Genomic DNA, 24,382 nt, shown 5'->3' with positions numbered 1-24,382 from the left:
GATTCAGGACAGACAAAAGGAAAGAGTTCTTTACACAGCGAATGATTGAAGTGTGGGATTCCCTGCCAAAAGATGTAGTGATGGACATGGGAATGGACCGTTTTATAAAGGGATTAGACACATTCATGGAGATCGCTCTGTCAGTGGCTACTAGCCATGGTGACTAAGGGAACCCTCCATGTTCAGAGGCAGTAAACCTCTGAATAGCAGTGCCAGGAGACAACATCCAGGGAAGTCCTAGGCGTCTATGCCCTGTTGTTGGACATGCAGAGGAACTGGTTGGCCACTGTGTGAGACAGGATGCTAGACTATATGGACCACTGGTCTGATCCAGCAGGACTTTTCTTATGTACAAGGATCCTTGGGCAGCCTTTGCAGCACAGTTCCTTTTGAAGGAAGGAGCAAAATGTCTCAAGTTCACAAATGGGTGAACCCCACTGCTGAAAGTCAATTCTGGAATAGCTTAAGGCAGCAAAAGAACTCGGTAATCTCATGTACAAGGCCTGACTGGGGCAACACAGGATGAATTAAAGAACCACCAAAGAAACCCATCCAAGGCAATGGAAGTTCTCACACACAGGACAGGGGCCAGAACGTCTCCGATTCCTCCTTTCCCCATCCCCGCGCAAGAGAAATGTAGTCAGAGGGTTTTTTTTCTCCCTTCCCCTCCACCTTGTACACACTTGTTATGTACCGTCTGTGAATGGCTGTCTTTGGTACTGGAGAGAAGTCTTCAGGAGTAACTGCAAGTGTGCAAATCAAGGACCCTGTGAGCTGTTACTGGACCCACCAGGATCCCCTCTTCCCTTTCCCTTGGCACTCCAATTCCATTCCGCCCCGCCCATATTCAGAAAAACACAGGAGAGGCCTAATTAGAACAGGTGTGCTGCTTTTACTCCGCAATGGCACCATGTGTGATGATAGTCCCCCGTCCTTCAGTAAAAGGTAAAGGTTCCCTTGCTCGAAAGCCAGTCGAATCCGACTCTAGGGTTGCGGTGCTCATCTCCGTTTCAAAGCCGAAGAGCCAGCGCAGTCCGAAGACGTTTCCGTGGTCACGTGGCCGGCGTGACTAAACACCAAGGCGTACGGAACGCTGTTACCTTCCCACCAAAGTGGTACCTATTTATCTACTTGCAATTTCTTGCTTTCGCACTGCTAGGTTGGCATCCTTCAGTAACCCTGGACTAAATAGGTATGTGTGATAGCCCTGTGCTTGTGGCTGTTTCAACACAATTTCTGCAGGTAATTTCCAATCGTTGTTTTATGACTTCATCCGTCTCCAGGTGTGAGCCTGCCTCAGTCCAAGCACAGCACTGGGCGAATCTGACTTGCGTTTGTGCCCTAAGCGAACCTCTCCACATGGTCAACATCTATACAATTTTTTAAAAAATAAATCCAAACGAGCCTCCAAGTGCAGCTTTTATGTCGCTCAGCAGAATCCTGCAGTCACAACTCACTCTTGGTGTGCCAGTCTCTGAGTTGCCCCTGTGTGAGTCATCTGTCATCTGCTGGCTTGGAGTGGACTTTCAGGGAAGGCCTTTGCCACGCATATCGCCCACCCCCAATGCCAGGAGACTTTCAGAATGGGTCACTGAGTGTACGGCGCCCACAGGTGACAACTGCCCCCCCCTTCCCTCCCAGCACATAACTAAACGTCTTTTCTGTAAGCGGCAGAAGCCACAGGCCGACCACATCCTGTCTCACAAAATGGCGCCAAGGCTTCACCCTCCCTTCCCCCCCACCCGTGGTGCATTTCTGCCCATATAAGGCAATCCATGCAGCACTGGAGCCTGTCTACTCCCCCCCCCCAGCCCCACACACTACCATGGGAAGTCACAGCTCAGCACCCCAGCAGGAAGACAGATGCGTGCACACCAGTCCCAAACAGGGTGGGTGGGGGGCAAGGGTCTAGTAGGTCAAAAGGGGCAAAGGGGAGACTTGGGACTGCTGAAAACTGTCGGGGCGGCCGGAGTTCTAGACGAAGGAACTCAGAGTTAAGGACTCGTCAGGCAAGGAAAGAGAGCAGGGTGCAAAAGGAAGAAGCCGGGAGCCGGGGCTGGCCTGATAAGCCAGTGAGCTCGAAGCAGAAGGGCTGGGCGGGGTGGCTCTTTGCCCAGACCTCTCAGAGGCAGGCGAGCCGAGAGGGCTGGAGCCGGGCGCAGGCTCACAATACTCCGTTCCCCCTCGATCTGCAGCCAGGGCCTTTGTGCTCGTCTCGGAGCCATCCCCGCTATCTTCCCCTTCCGGGCAGCTCCTTATCGCTTGCAGAAGATCGGCGCTATTGGAGGAGGGTGGGGCCTTCCTGTCCCTTCTTCTGCCATGCAGTTTAAAGAAAAACAGCCACCAAGGAAAGGACAGCAAACTGGCTTCCAAATACCAGAATCCCCCTCATGAACCGCAGAAGCAACTGAAAAAGCCGGTGACTGCGAGGTCAAAGAACCACACCTTTTGTCTGTCCAGTTTCAAACCACCCATCAGAGAGAGAACTGTATATTCCTCCCCCCCTTTGGGGGCCAATCCTGCTCCCTCCTGTGCAGTAATACAAGAAAAACAGGAGCCTTGCGGGACCAGGCCAAAAGCCTTCTAGTCCAACATCCTGTCTCTAACTGCAGCCCTGTCCAGGGTGACCAGGAAGTCCACAAACACGGCGTATAAGGAACCGTTCCCACCCACAAGCCCTCAGAGGCACACCAAGTCTGAACCAGGGAGGTTTCTCTTCACCGTCCTGATCTGTCCAGCCTCTTTCTGGCTTTCTCCCACGAAATCTGTCCAGCCTCTTTCTACAGCCACCCACACTGACAGCCATTGCCGAACTTTTCGGGAATACCTAATTAGGAACACAAACATTGCCTTGCTGAGTCGGAATGACGCTCCATCGAGTCGATTGTTTCATTTCAGGGGCCACGTCAAGGTCTTTTGTCACTCCAAGCAAAGTACAGCCGTCGCCCTCTGGGCCAGTGGGTGGCACAGGTTTAAGAAGTGATGCCAGTCACCTCCTAAGCCACTGATGACCAGGAGTGAGCCGACACATCATCGCCCTCCTCCTCGTGCCATACAAAGGAGCAGCTTGGCCAGAGAACACACCTGCTTGTGTCCGAAAAGAGCCAGGCGGATGGTTCTGGGAAGCTCCCAAGGGGAGCAGGGCCTGTAAGACGGAGCTCTTCCGCCAGGCCTTCGGGTAGGAGCCGCCACTATTGTACCATTGTACCATCATTATGAACTGGCCCTGGGAAGAGAGAACGACAGTGCCACGTGGAACTGATCGCACTGATTGGATGTACCATCTTAGACACGCCATCTTGATGGTAGATTTTGTTTGGAACATCTAGAGCACTTAAGTAAAGGTAAAGGTTCCCTTGCTCGAAAGCCAGTCGAATCCGACTCTAGGGTTGCGGTGCTCATCTCCGTTTCAAAGCCGAAGAACCAGCGCTGTCCGAAGACGTTTCCGTGGTCATGTGGCCGGCATGACTAAACACCAAGGCGCACCGAACGCTGTTACCTTCCCACCAAAGTGCTTGCAATTTCTTGCTTTCAAACTGCTAGGTAGGCAGGAGCTGGAACTAGAGACGGGAGCTCACTCCATCTTGCGGCACTCGGGTCTCGAACTGCTGAACTACTAACCTTCCACAGCCTGCAGTTCAGCGTCTTAACCACTTGAGCCACCGCAGCTCCGTCTAGAGCACTTAATATGTTGTATTTCTGTAATAATGGTTTTTATGGTTTTAACTGTTTTTAAATAAATAAATGTGTTGGCGTATGCCTATTTGTGAGCCGCCCTGAGCCCACGTTGCGGGGAGGGCGGGCTATAAATTGAAATTATAAATATAAATAAATAAGAAAAGAGCTGGCCCTGGCTTGTCTCCAAAATGTGGTCCTGCTGGGGGTGTATCGCTTCTGATCCCCTTCAGTTTAACGACCCCAGCCACTGGCAGACTTCGTAAATCTGCCTCGACCTTATTTCAATGGCCTTTGAAGCTGCAGAACGCACACCTCTCATTTCTGCCACTGCTCTGGAAGGCAATTTCTTTATTCGTCCCATTTTACAGAAAGAGGGAAGTGAGATTTGCCCAAGGCTGGATGGTGACTAGGTGGCCGGGGTGGGTGTGGGTGTTGAGGAATTAGAAGAAAGAGGACTTGTCCTTGTGCTCTTGATCCTGAATAACACCCATCCAGGGCTGGCCCCAGCTTATTTTGCACCCTAGGCGAGGATCCCTTCTGCCCCCCCCCTTGCACCCACCATTTTTCAAAAATAAATGCATTTTAGGAAGAACGAAAAACACAAATAACCAAGAAACTCCCAGAGTACGGACCCCGGGTGCAGTTTGGTGCCCCTAAGGGCCGTCCTGCTCTAGGCGATCGCCTAGTGAGTGAGCCGGCCCTGCCCCTCTCAGCCACCTTTGTCAAAATCCCCACAAAACTGTTTTCTTTTCCAGCTCATCCACCCTCTTTCAGAATCTAAGAACAAGAACTGGAGGGCACACCCACCACAGTTAAGCTGTGAGATGCAGCTGCCTCTGGCGTGGAGCCAAGTAAGAACTGCACAAGGGGAGCAATGAACAAAAGGCCAGTTTGCCCCCCAAAAAACACGTGCACTCCTTTTCACACGTTTGGATTCCAAGCCCTTTCTTAGACCCCACAATGGTGGTGCCTCCCCTCCCCTCCCACCCCCCAGCCCAGCACAGAGAAAATGGGGAGTGAAGGGAACAGTATAACTAGAGAGGAAGCAGGTGGGCTGTCTGGGGGCAGGGGAGGGCTGGGAAGCGGAAGCTGCTAAGCTGGGCTTTTTTTAGCCCCCTCTACAAAAGCAGAAATTAAAGAGCCAGAGCTTATGCATGCGTGACGTCTCCCACCTGGCTTTGGGGGGGCGCGGTAACTGCGCAAGGACGTCTACACAAGTGATTACAGTTTATACACGGCTACCAATGGTCTTGCTAACGGCAGCCCAAAATGTAGCAAGTAAAACTCTTCCCATCGCTTTATCATCTTAGCTTTCCAGGAAGATGAGATACAAGCACGGAGAAGAAGTCTCACGAACAGTTATTCGCTCACTGCTTATCGTTGTGCATCCCACGGGCATTTGCAAGCGGACCCACTGCCGGTAGGCCTGGTCTATGCACAGAGCCCACAAAGAGGAGAGAGATCCTGTACCACTTTGGATTGCGGGTGGAAATACCGTTGTCAGGGCTTTTTTTTGTAGAAAAAGCCCAGCAGGAACTCATTAGCATAATAGGCCACACCCAACAGCAGAAACTCATTAGCATATTAGGCCACACCCCAATGCCTTCCCTTGGCTTGCCCGGGTGCCCCGCTGCTGTGGGGAGCCCGAGCAAGCTGGCCCTTGGACAGGCCGGGGAAGGCATGGGGGGGCATTTAAATGCCTCCCCGATCCTTCCAGGGGCCCCTGGCCCACCCGCCTCGGAGTCTCATGGGGTGGGTGTCGCTCTCCAGGCCTTCCCTCTGTAGCCACGCACACAGAGGTTTTGGCTGTGGTGGGCGTAGCCAACTCTGAAGCCAGCCAGAACTCTGTTCCTGTGCGTTCCTGCCCAAAAGTAGCCCTGACTGTTGTTGAACATGAACTGGACCAGGGCTGAGCAGACACAGGTTGAACTCTCCGCTCAGTCTCGGCCCGGACTGTCACCCAGACACCGGCTAACGGACCCCATGGCATAGTCATAAGGATAAAATGGAGGCGGGGGGAGAGACATTTGCAACCGTCCTTGCGCAAGCAGAAGCGCCGCAATTGCGCCAGTCTGCTTGTGCTAAGGGAAAGCCGAAGCGTAACCACTGTCTTTCCCACATGCGCAACAAGGTAATGGCTTTTGACACAGTTTCACAGCTGCATTAAATGAAGGCACATGAGTCCTCTGTTGTGTATTCCGTTGTTCCGTATGCATGGTGTTATTTCTTTAAAAATTCTATCCGTGCACTATCCGCTACAGCAGCCCTTGCGCTACGGGTTCTGCAAGCCGAACTGTGTCCACCTTCCCTTTTCCTCACACGTCACCCCATGATCTCTCTCTCCTACCTCGTTCTGCTGCATTTTCTTAGGAGACTGCATATAAAACTGCTACTTGCCTGAAAAAGCACCCACCCTACAAAACAAAAGGGAAACTTATGTAAGCGAGCAGAGGGAAAGGGCTGTAAGTCACTGCCATCACTACAAAGAGGGCAAAAGCGGGCTCGTTCCATTTCTTTTGGTAAGCCGGCAATTTTTTGTAGACTAATCAGCAAGTCCGATGCAACATCACTCAGAAACAAGGCCGCCGCAGATGGGGAGAAGCGCCAGAAACTAATGCGGGATCAATGATGCTAGCCACAGTGCTGCACATGCAGCTAAGTGAAGCCTGGTTCACGCAAGCAAGAAAATGGGCCGGCAGAGTGCACGGCACCAGGTGAAAGATTCCAGCATTGGATGTCATTTTGCTTTAAAAACAACAAAAAAACCCCACCTCCCTGCAAACAGAAAACCAGCTCAGCAAGAAGAAAGGTCCTACCTCCTCTCTGGATTCGCTGTGCTGGCTTTCTATATGCAGGGAAGTGTCTCTTTTTTTGTTTTCAGTGCAAAGGAACATTCCAAATTGGAATCTCCCGCTCTCACTGTGAAGTGGCCAAGTCCTTTCTGCCACTTTGTTCTCCAGCACGGGTGCCCCAGGATTAGTGGTCAAGGACTACAGACTCTCCAGCCAAACGCAGCAGAGAAATACCCAGCCATCAAGAATGAGGATCAGGGCAGCTGCAAGAATCTATTGGAAAACTATGGTGATACCAACGAAACAGGAGTGCGTGAATAAACTTTTTGAAACAGCAGAAAATGATAAACTGACTTTAGAAATGAGATTAAGCAAAGAGTGGACATTTCAAAAAACACGGGAAAAGTTTTATGATTGGTAGAATGCAAATGTAATAGAAGATTAGGCAATGATAGCACAATGGACTTGAGAACGCAGAAGACAGAAGAATGGAAAGTGTTTGATGTAGCGTTTTTATTAATTAAGTAATTGCATATAAGCATATAATGTAACTGTACTCTTGGTACATACGTTATGTGTAGTAGAGTGTCTGTTTGTAGTGTGTAGATTTGTTTGTTGTAGATTATAAAAAATTAATAAAAGTGTGCGGTGGCTCAAGTGGTTAAGACGGTGAACTGCAGGCTGTGGAAGGCCAGTAGTTCAGCAGTTCGAGACCCGGGTGCCGCTAGACTGAGTGAGCTCCTGTCTCTAGTTCCAGCTCCTGCCAACCTAGCAGTTTGAAAGCAAGAAATTGCAAGTAGATAAATAGGTACCACTTCGGTGGGAAGGTAACAGCGTTCCGTGCACCTGGGTGTTTAGTCATGCTGGCCACATGACCACGGAAACGTCTTTGGACAGCGCTGGCTCTTCGGCTTTGAAACGGAGATGAGCACCGCCACCCTAGAGTCGGATTCGACTGGCTTTCGAGCAAGGGAAACCTTTACCTTTACCTTTTACATATGGGTACTTTAAAAAAAAAAGAATGAGGATCGGGGCAACAGAACCTGCAGGCCAGCATACCTTTCGAAGGATCGAGCCTACCAGCCTCCTATAAAACCAGCTGCTGACTGAGGTGCTACACAGAAGCAAGGGATGACCCAGAAGTTAAACCCCAAACAAAACAGGTGGGGTATGAATTTACCTCAGGGTAAACTCAACAGAAGCATTGCCACCTGTTCGTCAGCCACAAGGCACTTGGCCTTGGGCCAAGCTGGGAGCCAGGAGGGGAGGATCCAGACTTGGGCACAGGCATGAAGACTGGCTTCGAATGCTAGACGAAGACTCGGTGGATGCCACAAAGCTCACTGGCTGCCCTTGGACCAGTCACTCGTGCCCAGCCATACCTGCCACGCAGGGCTGTTGTGGGGACAGGAAGAATTATGTACATGATCCTAACCTCCCTGGAGAAGGGAGCAGGGAAATATGCAATAAGTGAGCAAAGAACGAGAGATGATGTGGCTCCCCCTCCCTCAAACAGATATATATAGATCTAGATATCTCCCTCACTTCTGCCTGCTGAAGAGAATACATAAGTTAGCTGCCTGGCAAAACTGTGACCTTGCGCATAGGGCTGTTGCAACATGGGTGTGGGAGGCCAAAAATGGGGGGGGTTGAATTTGCGAGGGGGGAGGAGCCACACCCGTGTGGAAGCAGCAGCGCCGAGCGGAGGCAGAGAGTGCTGCGTGCGCGCCTTTCCCTTCTCGCTCATGCTCTGGGCAGGATGTGGTTGACCCACCTCTTCTAATTTCTGGGTCTCTGCCGTTCCCCCTCCCAGGCCAGGCTGATAACTCTCAGCAAAGAGAACTAGAGGCAAGATAAGAACAGAGAGGCAGGGGTGGCACAGAGCTTTCCCAGCAGGCAGGTGCAAGAGAGGAACTTGGCCGAGAAGAGTGTCAGCAGCGACTCTCCAGCGGGTGAGCAGGCTGGACCCCTTGACATAAAAAGTTAGAGGTACCCCACTGACAAGCTCTTCAGCCCTGCCAGCATACACGTGTGTGTTTGCATAAGTACAGGCTGCCACTGTACGGTTTATTTAGGGATACGCATTTGTGAGTATTCAAAACAACTGACAAAACTCAGATAAAAATACCCCGAACGGCCATGAAACGCCTACCGGTCACAAAACAAACAAATGCATACGGCTTAGAACTGCTAGAAGCATCTCAAAAGTCACGGGTCAGAAGTTTAAAATTATCGCCGTAAGACTCGCACGGATGAAAAGGGCCTCGTGCAGTCTGCCAGCAAAAAGGAAGGAGGGGGAGAGAAAGCTGGGAAACGCCTCTAGGAAGGCAGAGGAAGCCCCACGGCCAGGAGCTGGTAGGCCCTTGAGAGATGTGTTTCCCTGACAGACGACGACATGTGCACAGGGCACATGAATGCGCATATGGGCTCTCTGTGGCTAAGGGAGCTTGTACTCTCTGAGCAGGCAGCCTTTCTTCCTGCAGGACACGTCCAATTAAGAAAAAAAAACCCATCAAAACCTGAGTCTCTCAGGAGGAACACAGTTGCTCATTGCCTCTAAACAAGAACCAAGAGAAGGGCCTACAGTGAAAGATTCTGGATGTTCTGCCAGCTCTTTGTGGGGAAGAGCACGCACCTCCTCCAAATGTGTCGCCCGCAATTTGTGCACGGGTTAAATCAGCTGCACCACAGAGCTCCCCACCAACATCTAGAGTTGCCAACCTCCAGGTGGTGGCTGGAGATACCCTGGGATTACAATTGCCAGGCGACAGACATCAGTTCATCTGGAGAAAACAGCCACTTTGGAAGGTAGACTTTATGGCATTATGCCCCATTGGTCCCTCCCTCACCAAACCCCACCTTCACCAGACTTCACCCCCCAAATATCCAGGTATTTTCCAAGCCAGAGCCGGCAGCCCTACCAACACCCCATCGATACAGGACCCAAACAGATAACAAGATTCTCAGAATTGGCACACCCTGATCTCTAGTTGGAACCATCAATAGTTGAAGAACAACCATTACTAATGGAATATTTTAACGTTAATATTTTATATTTGTTGTCTGTCTTTATGTTGTTTTATCTTATTGGCTTTAGAAAAGAACAAGAGTCCAGGAGCACCTTAAAGACTAACTAAATGTGTGGTAGGGCATGTGCTTTTGTGAGTCACTGCTCACTTCTTCGGATACAGCTAGAAAGGGAGTCCATCTGTCCTATATACTGGAAAGTAGAGTGATTTCAGATGCTGAATGGCATTAGCAGGCAAATGACAATAGCAAGCTGTGATTGGATTAGATGTGATATGCAGAGAGGTGGTAGCCATGGAGAAATAAACATTGGTAATGAGACAGGAAACCTAGGTCTCAATTCAGTCCAGGTGGATGCATTGTCTTGAGCTTCATTATCGGTTGCAATTCAGCAGTCTCTCTTTCTAATCTCCCTATGGAATTCTTTTGTAAAATAACTGCTACTTTTAGGTCATCAACTGAATGTCCTGGAAGGTTAAAATGTTCCTCCACTGGTTTTTTAATGTTACAGACAGATGGACTCACATTCTAACTATATCTGAAGAGGTGAGCAGTGACTCACGAAAGCTAATACCGTTGTTAGACTTTAGGTGCTACTAGACTCTTACTCTTTTCTACTGCTACAGACAAACACAGCAACCCATCTTGATCTTTCTTATTGGTTTTAATACTGTAAGCTGCCATGAGACCCTCCACGTGAGCAGCAACCCAAAACTCTAATAAATAAAAAAACCATGGGTTGGGATTGAGATTTGAGGACTAGTGTCACCTGCAGAAGGTCTCACAGTCTTGGCCATCTGGCCATCAAATGATCTCTGTAGCAGATGTGAGGAAGAAATTAGACAATTCCACAAAATCTTGCTCAGGCAGAGCTACCACAACCAGAAACTAAGCACTGAAGACACAGAGACTCATCCCTCCTGCTTCAGTTGTCAAACAGGTAAGTTATAGGCATAGTGGCCTTAGTATCAGACTTGGATTCAAATCCCCACTCTGCCATGGAATCTTGCTGGGTGACCTTGGGCCAGTCACATGCTCTCAACCTAATCTACTTTACAGGGTTGATGTGAGGATAAAATGGAGGACAATTGAAAATGTAAATTGTGGTATCCTATTTGGTTGCCCATTTTAGATTACTTGCAAACTCAGAAAGAAATCCCGGAAGACATTACAAGATTACAACTAACTTAAAGTTAATTCCTATATATCTTGAAGTAGTTAACGTTTCTTTTGTTTTGATGTTGTATGATTGATTGTTTCTCTTATTGTTTGTTTATGCAAAATTAATAAAATATATTTGAAAAAATAAAATAAAATGGAGGACAGAACAATGTAGGCAAGGGATAAAGCTGTAAAATAAAAATAACTTTCTTCTCCGTGTTAATTTATGTGGAGCAAATACAGTCCTGCACTTCACTTCATCATTAGGGTGCAGCACTGAGAGTGCAAATCATGCATGTGTTAGTGTTCTAAGAGACAACCAAACCACAATCCCATTGGCCAGTCAGAGTGGAACGACGATACTAAGCCAGAGGAGCCAGGCAGCTAAAACTTTGTATGGCCTTCTGTTCTCTTATAACAGCATTCATCCTTCTGCTTAACCTTTTCATCTCCACACCTCTTCCCCTCCCAAATGTAGACTGCAATATCTCAGCAGGCAGGAGTCTGTCTTAAAAAAAACAAAAAAACTAACCTGAGTTTTTCCCTGTCCCATGTTTGTAATTTGAACATAAACATCTGTCAGTTACAACAGGCATTCAATTTAGAACTCAAAGTGTTATCAAGATCCACATGTTCACACAACCCACACAGAGCAGAGCCAAAGCCTAAATGCATTTGCCAGTGCCATGTACAAGAGCACTCTTGTCCCTTCTCTAAGTGTCATGGCTCCCCCTTCCACCACCACCCCCAAGCCTACTGTGGTAAAGCTTTTTAATTTCTCTGTACAATATCCAAGGGTCTGTGTGGGTAGAAGGCATATGAGGTTAAGTATGTTTGGTGTAGTGGTTAAGTGCGCGGACTCTAATCTGGGAGAACCGGGTTTGATTCCCCACTCCTCCACTTGCACCTGGCTGGATGACCTTGGGCAAGCCATAGTTCTGGCACAGCTGTTCTTGAAAAAGAGCAGTTTCTGTCAAGAGCTCTCTCAGCCCGACCTACCTCACAGGGCGTCTGTTGTGGGGAGGGGAAGGGAAAGGAGTTTGTAAGCCGCTCTGAGACACCTTTGGGTAGTGAAGGGCGGGGTAGAAATCCAATCTCTTCTTCTATGTTGGAAACAGCTTTAAAATCTGTAACAGGGATAGATGTGCCTACTATGGTGAGCTGCCAAGAAAAGGAAGGAGTTTCCCAGCGGCACAACCACATTCTATTTGGATGTCTTTAGCAGGGAGAATTCCCAGTTTTCTGGAACCTGATCCAGTGGCATATCCTTTGAGGGAATGTCATGTCAAAATAGTATTAGAAAATTTTGCCAGAAAGGAAGTTGGGGGGGGGGGGGGGGAAACATCTCCTCTTTTGTGCACATACATGAACACAAACGTGCCATGCATTGCACAGCCTGCTACTTCCTGCTCTTCAGGAAGCAACACTGTCAGAGTAAATTAATGCAGGGTCTAGTGGATGGGGAAAGAGCCTCCTTCAGTAATGTGCAATGGGGGTAGGCCTCAGAGAGTCGCGTGTTACAAATGTATGCAACAGGTGCCTTACCCAGTTTCATTGGTAAAAAGTTAGAGAACATGCAGGCTGTAACAAGGTGACTGTAAATGTTTCAAAACAAAATCATATGCTATGGAAGAAGGCTACTACCCTCCTCGCACTCCCACAACAGAATAAGAAGCTATTCCGACCTGGCAGGAAATGTTTTCATGACCCTAAAGATGTTCAGATTCTGAACATGAAGCATCATCTACTTGAGACAATGCGCTACCTGCCCAACATGCTGCTCAGATATGGTTGCCCCTGAAGCCTGACTCCAGAAAAAGGACACAAGGAGGCAGTCTACAAGGAGGTGGTTTCAGAAGTCTTCCTATCCTATCAGCCACAGCTGATGGGTCAGAGTACATATCCAGAAAAGTAACCTTCAAAATGGTTTATCCAGTTCAGTCTTGGACTCAGCGACACTCTGTGCTCCCAGAATTGTTCCAGAATGATAGACATCTAATAAGAGTCATGAGGACACTGAAGTCATCATACATATCTGTCCAAAGTGTCTTGTCCATGGCTTGGAGGAAAAGCAATTTGAATGTGACCCCCCAAAAAAGTTAATACAATACATATGTGCGAGGTATTGTTGTAACTCGTTTTGAAAAAGGACAGAAACCAAGAGGGTGGAAGTTTTAACACTCCCTTTATAACACATAAGCTGTGCCTGCTTCTTGAGAAAAACGTCAAACGCTTATCTTGCATAACTTAGGAAAAGAGAAAAAAGCAACTTCAATGTTCTGAGGTATGAGACAGACTTAGTTAAGAGGGATAAAGATTTAGAATAACCTACCTGAGAGAGAGAAAAACGATTGCTACCTTGACATTGCTGTTTTCATCCCATCCTTCTTCTCAGGAGGCCAGGACAGCCTGCAGAGTTCTCCACTCCCCATTTATCCCCACCATAACTTTTTGCGGTAGGGTTAGGTCAAGAGTGACTGGCTCACTGTTCTACTAGGCTACTGCAACTCGCTCTACGCAGGGCTACCCTTGAGATTGACTCAACTGGTCCAGAATGCAGCATGTGGACTATACCGTCTTGTCTAAGAAGAAATTCAAACCCAAGTCTCGCTAGTCTCCATAGTACATGTCACTGGTTAAGGGGTCAGAGGATGTGCTAGTGGTACATAAATTGGTTCGGAGGAGGAGGAGAACCACATACCTGGTTTTATTTATTTATTAGACTTTTAGCCCACCCTCTCCTGCACAGCAAGGCTAAGGGCAGGCAACAAGAAGTTAATAATATCTTAAATTAATTATTAAAAACAGATTCATATACCAGCCTGCCAGGCCGAGAATAAAATCAAATCAGATGGCGACTTAAGGCACTAATGACATAAGTTGTCCAAGTGAGGTTATGCCACCTATGTGTTAGTGGAGCTGGTACAACGATGTAATAGATGGCGGAGGGGTAGGCCAATTTGGATGGAAACTTAGCTGCCTCAACTGTATGCCTGGAGGAACCAGTTTAGAGAGTCAAGTTTGGACCTGAGAGCCAGTTTGGTGTAGTGGTTAAGTGTGTGGACTCTAATCCGGGAGAACCGGGTTTGATTTGATCTCCCCCTCCCCCTTCCCCTCCGGGTTGAGACAAGACACATACTTTTGGGGGCATTTCATGTTGCAACATAACTTTGCAGCATAGCAGTCCAATTATTGATGGACCTGGCATTGCACAGCATCAGTGCCGGAGAAGGGTTTGTGCCTAGCCCCACTACCAACATGTCTCGGGATGTGACAGAGGTTAGAAAGAGAGCGAGGAGATCCATACCCTGTTTCCCTGAAAATAAGACCTACCCCAAAAATAAGCCCTAGCAGGATTTCTATGCATTTGTGGTATAAGCTCTAGTGCGTCTTCTTGAGAAAATATAAATATAAGAGTGTCTTATTTTCGGGAAAACACGGTATCTCCGTCTCTTTCCTTTCCTTTCATATTATATCATTCCTAGAAAATAGGGTTGCCAAATGTGCCCGGGGGGCGGGGAATTCCCCGCTTCGGAGCCCCGATTTCCGGGGGGAACCCCGCCCCCAAAGCTGCGTCACCGCCACGTTGCTGACGTCGGGGGCGTGGCCGAGCTTGTCGCGGGGTAAACACACCACACAAGGAATTCAGCCTCTTGTGTCAAGAGAAGGTGACGCAGTTTGCCAAATGGACCCACAGGATCCAACCCTATTGAGTTCTAAACCAACCGAAGGCCAACGTTCCATTTACCACGTACGTGACGCTCTGTGCCACCAGCAGACAGGGAGGGAAACAATAAGTTTAAAGGATTATCGCTAACTTGGTAACGATTAAATCAAGATCTTTTTATATCCTGTCCTTCCCCCAAGGAGCTCGGGGTAGCACGTGATTCTCCCCTACTTTCATTTTGACTTCTTAACAACCCTGGGAGGTGGATTAAACGGAGAATGTGCACAACTTGGCCAAGGCGAGCGGTGTGGTTGAGTGGAGATTTCAAGCCACAGCTCCCCATTCTGAGATGCTGGGCACCCTCACTGGCTCAGTGCGCCTCCTCTAGCCAAAATTTTAACAAACCAGACCACAGAGCTGGACTTTTGACTGGAAGCTTGAGGGACCCCCCCCCCCAAAAAAGGCTGCAGCTTCTCATATGAAGTATGCACTCCTATCTAAAACTGGGGGGTGGATGCCTTCACAAGACCATTCAGTCCAGAGCAATGCTCCCTTCTAAGCTGTGGAGTCTTGCGAGCAAAAATTCTACTTTGTGAGCTGCCGGCCTTAAAGTTGTGAGCGGGCGATTTGGCAGCTGCATGAATCGGTTTGCTCTGGAGCCCCATCCTTCCTGAGTGGAGACAAAAATGTGTGAGCCGGAGGCTAAAAAAACTGTGAGCTGGCTCACACTAACTCAGCTTAGAGGGAACATGGGTCCAGAGTTCTAGGATTATCTAACAGCACCACTGTAACCAGAGGACCAACACAAAATGGAACCTCCGTGCGCCAGCAATTCCCAAATATTGTCACCATCGGTTTCTCTAAGCTGACATCGACAAAAGATTTCAACTCCTATCGAGCAATCAGCCCCCAATGCGGAGCTCTGGTTGCCAGGGAACCGTCACTTCCCTTTCAGCAGGCACACGTCATGCATCTGAGAGAAGAGAACAACTGCTCAGTGAGGAAGGGAACAGACCGAAGGTGCCTCTTTTCCACCACAGAGACACGGAGCAGAGGAGGGACTCTGCCGTCCTTTCCAGGCCTGACTTCCCACTTTGAGAACCAACCCAACGAAGGCCTTTTCTGTGAAGGACCTGTGTCACGTGTCCGCCAAGGTTTTTCACCCTGTCCTTGGTTCCCAGGGCCCCTTCTGCTTCCTCATGAAATCACCATTGCCTCATGAGGACCAGGAACTTGCTTTTGCTTTAAAAAAAAAAAAAAGAACACCCAGAAAGATCTAAATGCATCTGCAACAAGCATTTTGGAATTTTCCTGTTTTCTTAACACAAGAATGCCCCACAGAAGGCAGAAATGGAACACTTCACTTTGTCAGGGGCCCAAATATTTCAACGGCAACGAGCATTTTTAACTCAAAGAGATAGACACATTCTAAACTCATCAGATATGATGTTCAAGTAAGCCCTGAAAGCCACAGTTTGGGGAGACTAAATAACGTTATGTTGCCGGGGAGACTGCTGGGGGGAGGGGGGTCAAGAGAGGAAGAAGAGCAAAGGAAGAAAACAGCAAGAGGAAGGAAAAAGGCCTAGTGGCTGGTTTCTCTGGAAAAGCCACTTCTCAAAAACTAGAGAAACTGAGCTGCGTGAAATTAGCACTATCCATCCAGTTCCTAAACCGGCTGTTGGGACCAGTGTTCCCCCTAAGCTGAGTCAGTGTGAGCTAGCTCACCGTTTTTTAGCCCTCGACTCACACATTTTTGTCTTAGTTCAGGGAGGACGGCTCCAGAGCAAACTAATTTATGCAGTGGCCAGATCACCCGCTCACAACTTTAATGCCGGTAGCTCACCAAGTAGAATTTTTGCTCACAGGACTCCACAGCTGAGAGGAAGCATTGGTTGAGACTCAAGACTCGTTACTACACAGATGAGAAACAAACATGAAAAAGAAGTATGGAAGGCACCTCTTAAGCTGATACTGCCAACAGTCTCCAATGCATGTACATTCCAGCCCTTTTCTCTACAAGAGAATAAATGGGGGGGGGGTAGGGGGGCAGGAGGCCTGCACTGTACCACGTGAGCGTTATCTAAAGTCTCACCCACCCAAGAGAGTCCATGCCCACCACAGAGACAAGGACTTCCTCTCCAGAAAGCAGAAAAGGGAAGAACTTTGGAATAAGGCAACATGACCTCACTGGCTATGGGGGGAAAACCAGGGGCTGTGACTCATGCAGCACAGAATAAAGAGAGACCTTCTGGAATAAGGAGTATTCAAGACAGCCTAGGCTCACTGGACGGCAAAGACTTTCGTGGAAAAGTTCTGCATTGGGCTCTCTTCGTTTGAACTGAAAGTGGTGCTGGGCAGGCTGCTAGGGATACAAAGACAGTCCCTAACAGAGCTACTGAGGTGTAGAGGTTAGAGGGTTGGACTAGGACAGTGGTGGCGAACCTATGGCACGGGTGCCAGAGGTGGCTCTCAGAGCCCTCTCTGTGGGCACGCGTGCCATCGCCAGACCATCATTAAAGTGTCGAATTCTCTGCCAAATCATTTTAAGTAAATGAAAGCATTTGGGATTGCTTTCCTTACTTTGTTTGGATCATCTTAAGTTAATGTATGAGTTGTTTTTTCTAAAGTAAAACCTCAGTATTCAGGTTAAATTGCCGTGTTGGCACTTTGCGATAAATGAGTGGGTCTTGGGTCGCAGTTTGGGCACTCTGTCTCTAAAAGGTTCGCCATCACTGGACTAGGATCTGGAAAATCCTTACCCTGCCAACAAAAGCTTGCTGGGGGACCTTGGGCCAGTCACACACACACACCCCAACCTGCCTCACAGGGTTGTTGTGAGGGTAAAATAAAAGAAGTCTTGCTGTAAGCCACTTCAGGTTCCAGTCCTCAAGTTCTAAGAAAGAAACCGGAGTAATTGAGCGTCTCAGTGAAGAAATTTGGGAAGTGTGGCACAAATGAAGAAAATAATGGCCCTATGGGTAGGATGCATACTTCAGTGGTGCAGCACAGAATGTGCATGAAGAAAGTCCCAGGATGAAACCCCAGCTTCTCCAGTAGCATGTGCTGGGAAAGACCCTGGATAGCTGCCGCTAGTGAAGGCAGAAAATACAAAGGTAGATGGGCCAATGGTCTGATTTGTAACAAGGCAGCTTTGCAGACATCTTTCTTCCCAAGTTTCTTCACTGAGATGGTAAATTACTCCGTTTTTTTTCTTAGAACTTGGGGACAGGAAGATGTTTCAAGAACACCATACTTTACCCCCGTCTGAAGACTGCAGGGCAGGCCACACTTCACATCAGCTTCTGTTACTTAGGTGCATTAAGTCCTGGAAATCTGCATGAACAGCAGCAGCTCAGAACAGAATCCCCCAAATCTCTCGTTTGTCTTTGGTTAATTGTTTGAGAGACACATTGTAGCTTGGTGACTGAGCTGCAAATGAGAGTCCCAGGTCTGAATTCCCCCTTTGCTAGGAGTTCACTAGGGGGTCTTAAGCAAGCCTCTCTCAGTCCACCATCTGCCAAATGGGGCTAGTTCAGCTGAGCCTACCTGACAGGGTTGTAGTAAATATTTACAGACACACACCCCCTCCAGCATTATATAAATGGAGAAGTATTACACCTCTCTATTACAAATGTAAACCTGTTTCAAAACAGGCTTTCAACCAAGGGATCCTGGGAATTACAGCTTTGTCTAGGGATGAATAATGAATTCCCAAAATTCTCGCAAAGTTATGATTTTCAGGGTCGTTTGGGTGAAAACTTTACCAATTAAGCCACTCTCAAACCAGTTAAAATTTATCTGGGAGATACTTGTAGGCTTGATGATCACAGAGGGGGGAAAAAACAGAAAGTTCTGCTGAACTTGAACGGCTGAAAAGTCCTGGGAGGTTCCAGAAGTTAAGAGTGTTCCATGAGCCAGTCTAAACCCATTCACGTTTCCCACCCCTTACAAAATAGCTCCATCTTTTCGCCCCACCTTATTTTTCAACCACTTCTAATACTATTCAAAACTCTTACTAACAAACAAAAGCTTCTACATCCTGAGCATACACTTTCGATTCTGAAACCCCCTCCATTACCGTGCAACTTGGCAAATGAAGCCAGTTTATGCTCCCGCACAAATTCCAACCGCAGATTGCAGATTTGGGTTAGGTTGCAGAATTAGGTTGTGTGTATGAAGCCCACAGCAACATTCCACAGGGCCCAGTACTTTTCAATATTTTTATCAATCATCTGGATGAAGGGGTAGAAGGGCTACTCATTAAATCTGCTGATGATACCAAATTGGGAGGAGCAGCAGACACCCAAGAAGACAGAGTTAAAATTCAACAAGACCTGAGCAGTGTTCCCTCTAAGCTGAGTTAGTGTGAGCTAGCTCACAGTTTTTCAGCCTCTAGCTCACACATGTTTTGTCTTAGCTCAGGAAGGAGGGCTCCAGAGCAAGCCAATTTATGCAGTAGCCAGATCGCTGGCTCACAGCTTTAATGCCAGTAGCTCACAAAGTAGAATTCCTGCTCACAAGACCCCACAGCTTAGAGGGAACACTGGACCTGAGTACTCTGGAAAAGTGGGCAGATGCAAACAGGATGCAATTCAACAAAGATAAATGGCACAGTATTACATCTGGGCCACAAAAATGTCAAGCACAAATACTGGATGGGGGATATGTTTCTGGGGAGTCGTGTATGCGAAAGAGATCTTGAGGTAAGAGTGGACTGTAAACTGAATATGAGCAGTCAGTGTGATGCGGTGGCAAAAAAGGCAAATTCAGTCTTGGGTTGTATTAAAAGGGCCACAGCATCGAAATCGCAGGAGGTCATAGCCCCTCTGTATGCTGCCTTGGTCAGGCCACACCTTGAGTACTGTGTGCAGTTCTGGAGGCCTCACTTCAAAAAGGATGTGGACAAAATGGAGAGGGTGCAGAAGAGAGTGACAAGGGCTGAGTTCAGACTGGCAGTTTGAAGCGGGAGGGAGTCATGGCAAAAAAGACCCAGAACAAACTGTTCCAGGTTTTCCCGGTCACACTGCACCGACTGATGCGGGAGCATACCGGGGTGGAGGCGCAAGGGAGTATTCTCACTGCTGGCCCAGAGGCGCAAGTGGCTTTTTCTGGCAATCCGGTTATGTGCACTTATGCGCTCATGCGCATAAGCACATCCCTACCGGATCGCGGCTTCTCGCATTCACACTTCTGGGAAGTGGGATAATCGCGCTTTCCAGGGTTTGATACCACTTTCACCTGGTATCTTTTAAACTCGGGAGGGAAGCGTTACAAGACGGGTTGAGTACGGCTGGGGAACGCCTGACAGATGTGCCTGTGTGAACGGCCCCTTTAATCCGTTTGTGAACTGTTTCTGGCTCATGCCTTTATCGGGGCAAACTGCCTGTCTGAACTCGGCCAAGGATGATCAGGGGTCTGGAGACTGAGCCCTACGAGGAAAGGCTAAGAGCCTTCGGAATGTTTAGTTTGGATGAGAGGAGACTGAGAGGGGACATGATTGCTCTCTTTTAATATTTGAAAGGTTGTCATTTGGAGGAGGGCAAAGAGCTGTTCCAGTTGGCAGCAGAGGACAGGACATGGAAGCAACAGGTTTAATTACATGCAGAAAAGTATCGGCTGGATATTAGGAAAAACTTTTCCACGGTCAGAGTGGTTCAGAGGGGGAATCAGCTGCCTAGGGAGGTGGCGAGCTCCCCTTCACTGGCAGCTTTCAAGAAGAGGCTGGATGAATATTTGTCAGAGATGCTTTAGGCTGGTCCTGCATTGGGCAGGGGGTTGGACTAGATGGTCTGTATGGCCCCTTCCAACTCTATGATTCTATATTACCATGTGCCATAAGGGAGGGGGATAGAAGAGAAGGAGCCATTTCCTAGGGAAGTCTGACTATTTAAAAAGAAACTTAGAATTTCTCCAGTCCCATCCCATATCCCCAAGCAGCCTATTGCTTTTCACATGAACACATGAAGCTACCTTTTCCTGAACAGACCCTTGGTCCACTGAGGTCAGTATTGTCTACTCAAACTGGCAGTGGCTCTCCAGGGTCTCAGCCTTCCACATCACTTGATTCCTGATCCTTTTAACTGTAGGTGCTGGGAATTGAACCCGGGACTTCTTGCATGCCAAGCAGATACTCTATAATGACTCCTCCCCTTTTCAATCGGTTTGCTGAAGAATTCTGGGATTCCTCAGAGACTCTCCACTTTGGCAGTCATGGACAAGCTGCCAGAAAGAGAGCCTGTCCACGGCTCACGTCAGTGCCCAGCAAGCGACTGCCACAGGGGAACGCAGGGGTGCAATCGAGGTGCAGCCTCCCTCGGAATGGAGCACACCAAGCTTGATCAATCCACTGCATGCCCCAACACCATACTCATGCCATTGTAGAAGCAGATGTTTGCAGCTTCCATGGCAGACAAAAGCATACAGGAAGGGTTCTCTGGGGAGACAACTTTTGCTGTAGACCCATCTAAAGCTCACTTTAACACGGATACAACCAAGGTGAGCAAGGAGTTTCCCCCTCTATCAGAACCCCCCACACATGCCAGCAATCTTACTTCAAGACCTGGTAGACAAACACATGTGCAAGTGCATGCTAGAAACTCAAGGGTGCACGTGTGAATCTGTGTTTGAGCACCTGTATGAATGAGCCACATTAGTAAAGTGTTCTATTATACAAGCCAGTGGCTTAGATTCCAGGGCAAAATTCTGCTAACAGAAGGTGGGGGGAGAGGGCGCGTTAATTCTCCGCAATGCCCTGTCCCCACTGCGGACCTTCTCATGCTGTTCCCAAGGGTTCTCTGTCCTCCAGAATTTTGGAGAGCATTTCATGCTGCAGCAGGAAGGCGAAGGCGAAGAAGTCCATTTCCACTCAGAGAAATGCTTCCGGTGAAAGAGCTTTACAATGAAACCCAAGCCAGTCTCTGCAAAGATGTACGAGGGACTAGACACGCACGGGACCGTAAGTATTAGCGCACAAGCTGCTCACAAGTCAGTCACAGCACCATGTCCACGAAGACAGCCGTAGAAGGGCTCCCATGGAGAGGCCTACACGCACACACATTTCCCAACAAGAAGAGGCCAGAACAGAACTGTTCCATGGGATGCTTCTATACAGCCAGGCCTTTATGACTGACACATACACGCTCATGCGCTTTACGAGAGGATGCAGGTGGCAACCCCATCCCCCAGACCCACTTGCTCTGATCTGCCTGCTGGAACCTAACATAGCTAACAGCCACTGACACCCCACCCCAAATAGATTAACCACAGCTCGTTTCATCGGGACTGGGGGAGAGAAGAGGATGCAAAACCCTGAGCGGGGGGGGAGGGGGGGCCCTGGTTGCAATTTCCTGCCCCAGTTAAGAGAGAGAAAAGGCCTCATCGTTTCCTGTGGTTTGGGACAGGGAGGGGAGAGATAGCAACGGTCATGTGATTTATCTCCCAAGTGGGAGGGGACACAAAGCGGGCTGGGTCCAAACCGTCCATAAATGCGCCATGCGCCGCCGCCTCCACCTCTCTACTTCAACGGGCGGCCAATCTCCTTGGAGCAACCGATTACAACCAAGCAAGAGGTAGTGTTTCATGATGGCTACAGGCTGGTAGGAACCCTCTCCCCCCAAGCTGGAGCTGAGAAGAGAAGGCTGCTGGGTTCTGTTCTGAATACGAAAGGTGGGGAAGGGTTTGCTTAAAGGATCTGAGGTGGCCAGAACCCTTTCAGAAAGCAGTGTGCAGTTGTGTGTGGGGTGGGGCGACGGTGGTCTACAGCCCCTGAAGCCGTATCCTCAGCTCTGGGAGAAGCCGTGGCACAGGACTGGGTGGTAAGAGGCGGCCGGGGTGGTAAGAGGCGGCTGGGGAAAGGGGAAGAACCATGAGCCAGCACTGCTGAATTCTATTTCAAAAAAGAGTCCTGTAGCACCTTATACAGCAACTAAAGATTTGTGGCATAAGCTTTAGTGGACCAGCACCCACTTCACCAGATGAAGTGTATCTTCAAGCTGCTGGGTATAGACATTATGTACAACTCCTAGATATTAAAGGGGGGGGACTGGAAATGCTGGAGCCTCTGTAAGTCTAATGAAATGGGACTCCAGCCTGCAAACGCTTAAGATGTGTTTCGGCTAGCCTTTGAGGTGCCACGTGACCCTCGTTTTGCTCAGGCAGACTAATATGGGCACCCTTTTCCATGGCTAGAGGAATTACCCCCTCGTCTGATGAGTAAGATCCGTATGTTTAAGAGAGGCAAGGAATGGTGCGGGGGGGGGGTTGAGCTTGTAGGCTTGTTAGAATTGCTCCCCCACCTCCAAGCACGCTTATGGGAAGCGAGAATGGGGAAGTTACTCAAGTCACATGGGTAGCTTATGCAAGGTGAAACATGGCAGCTGCACAGCCACTAGGCGCGCGCTTGCGGCAGCTCTGGGTGGTGGCCCTGCGAGGAAATGGTTTCACGGCCATTCAACCGTTTCTCATTTGAAGAAGTTCGTTTTGCTTCTTAACATCTCTTCCCTCTCGCTTTCATTTTAGGGCAACTTCCCCTCTACACAGATGTGTTTGGAAACAGGAGGAGGCCCAGCCACCCGTCGCACCCAGGGATCTTGCAGAAATGTGGCTGAGCCGGGGAAGCTACTAGGGTAGGATGTCCTGTTCCTATTTTAGACAGTTCCGTGGATCAAGACACCCGGTAAGATACTATCAAAGAACCTGTAGCTCTTTCGACACCTCAGGAACTGATGTGCAGCAGAGCTGGATGTGGCCAGGGTGAGGGTAAAGCAGGCGGCTTCTTATATTAGAAAGGTATTTTCAACCGCAAAGCACATGGGAGACGAATGGGGGGAAATGGCACCCCCTGCTGCCCTTGCTGAATAATGCAAGCAGTCCTTAAAGGGAACAGGAAAAGAGCATTTTGTTAAATTATATGGAGGGTCGTAAAACAAGTGGTTAGAAGGATCTTGCCTAACCCTCAAAAAAGGCCTGGAGGCAAATGGAGAGAGATGACAGAGGAGTAAGGGAGAGCATATATTCATCCAGGCACACTGCTGTAATCAGACTTGGATGCTCAACAATTCCCAAATGCCAACGTTTAGGCTCCAGGTAATTTCCAAGCAAGATGCACTTCATGCACGTGATGATGTGGGCACTAGTTTATTAACACTTATGTTTAAAAAAAAAAGTTAAGTTTTAAAGGTGCCACAAGACACTTCTTGTTTTTTTATTTAAATCGAATCCCAACTTATTAAAAAAAACCTGCATTTCCTAGCTTTTCACACCTGTTCATTTGAAATCAGATTCATAAGCATCACTACTCCAAAGCAAACTGCTTATGCTTAAGCTTTCTGGCTTTACCACGAAGATTCTAAAGATCACTGAAGGCCGGATCCATAAGTATCGAGCCACCAGCGATCTTTAGTAATGTGTCGATAGCAATTAAGGATGGCTGCAAAGGACTGCGGCCCTGCCCACCTGCAAAGAAGCACGGTACTTCCACGGGGAGGCTGCAATGCTTGCGTATACAGAATCTGGGAATGACGTTCCCCTGAATGCAGTGGTGCTAACTTTCGTGTAAACATGCACAGGATTGGGCTGTCAGTTTTGACAGCACTCTGTTGCTGATTTTTAATGCTTGTCAGTATATCTGTCTGCATAAAACATTTTACGGGTTCATTCAGAATACAGTCTCCTACCATTCCTGCCGTTTTATGGCAACCAACTTTGCTGAGAACATAAGAAAGCACATTTGCTTGCTTCATTTATACTCTGCCTTCCTCTTTAATGGGAACCGAAGCAGCTGACATCGTTCTCCTGTCCTCCATTTTAGCCTCACAATAACCTATGAGGTAGGCAGTGTTCCCTCTAAGCTGAGTTAGTGTGAGTTAGCTCACAGTTTCTTAGCCTCCGGCTCACACATTTTTGCCTTAGCTCAGGAAGGACGGCTCCAGAGCAAACTAACGTATGCAGTAGCTAAATGGCTCGCTCACAACTTTAATGCCAGTAGCTCACACAGTAGAATTTTTGCTCACAAGACTCCACAGCTTAGAGGGAACATTGGAGGTAGGTTAAGGCAGGG

The sequence above is a fragment of the Gekko japonicus genome, unplaced genomic scaffold, assembly GCF_001447785.1.
Source record: "Gekko japonicus isolate JY-2015 unplaced genomic scaffold, Gekko_japonicus_V1.1 scaffold1445, whole genome shotgun sequence".
NCBI classification, from domain to species: domain Eukaryota; kingdom Metazoa; phylum Chordata; class Lepidosauria; order Squamata; family Gekkonidae; genus Gekko; species Gekko japonicus.
This window is presented reverse-complemented; position numbering follows the sequence as displayed.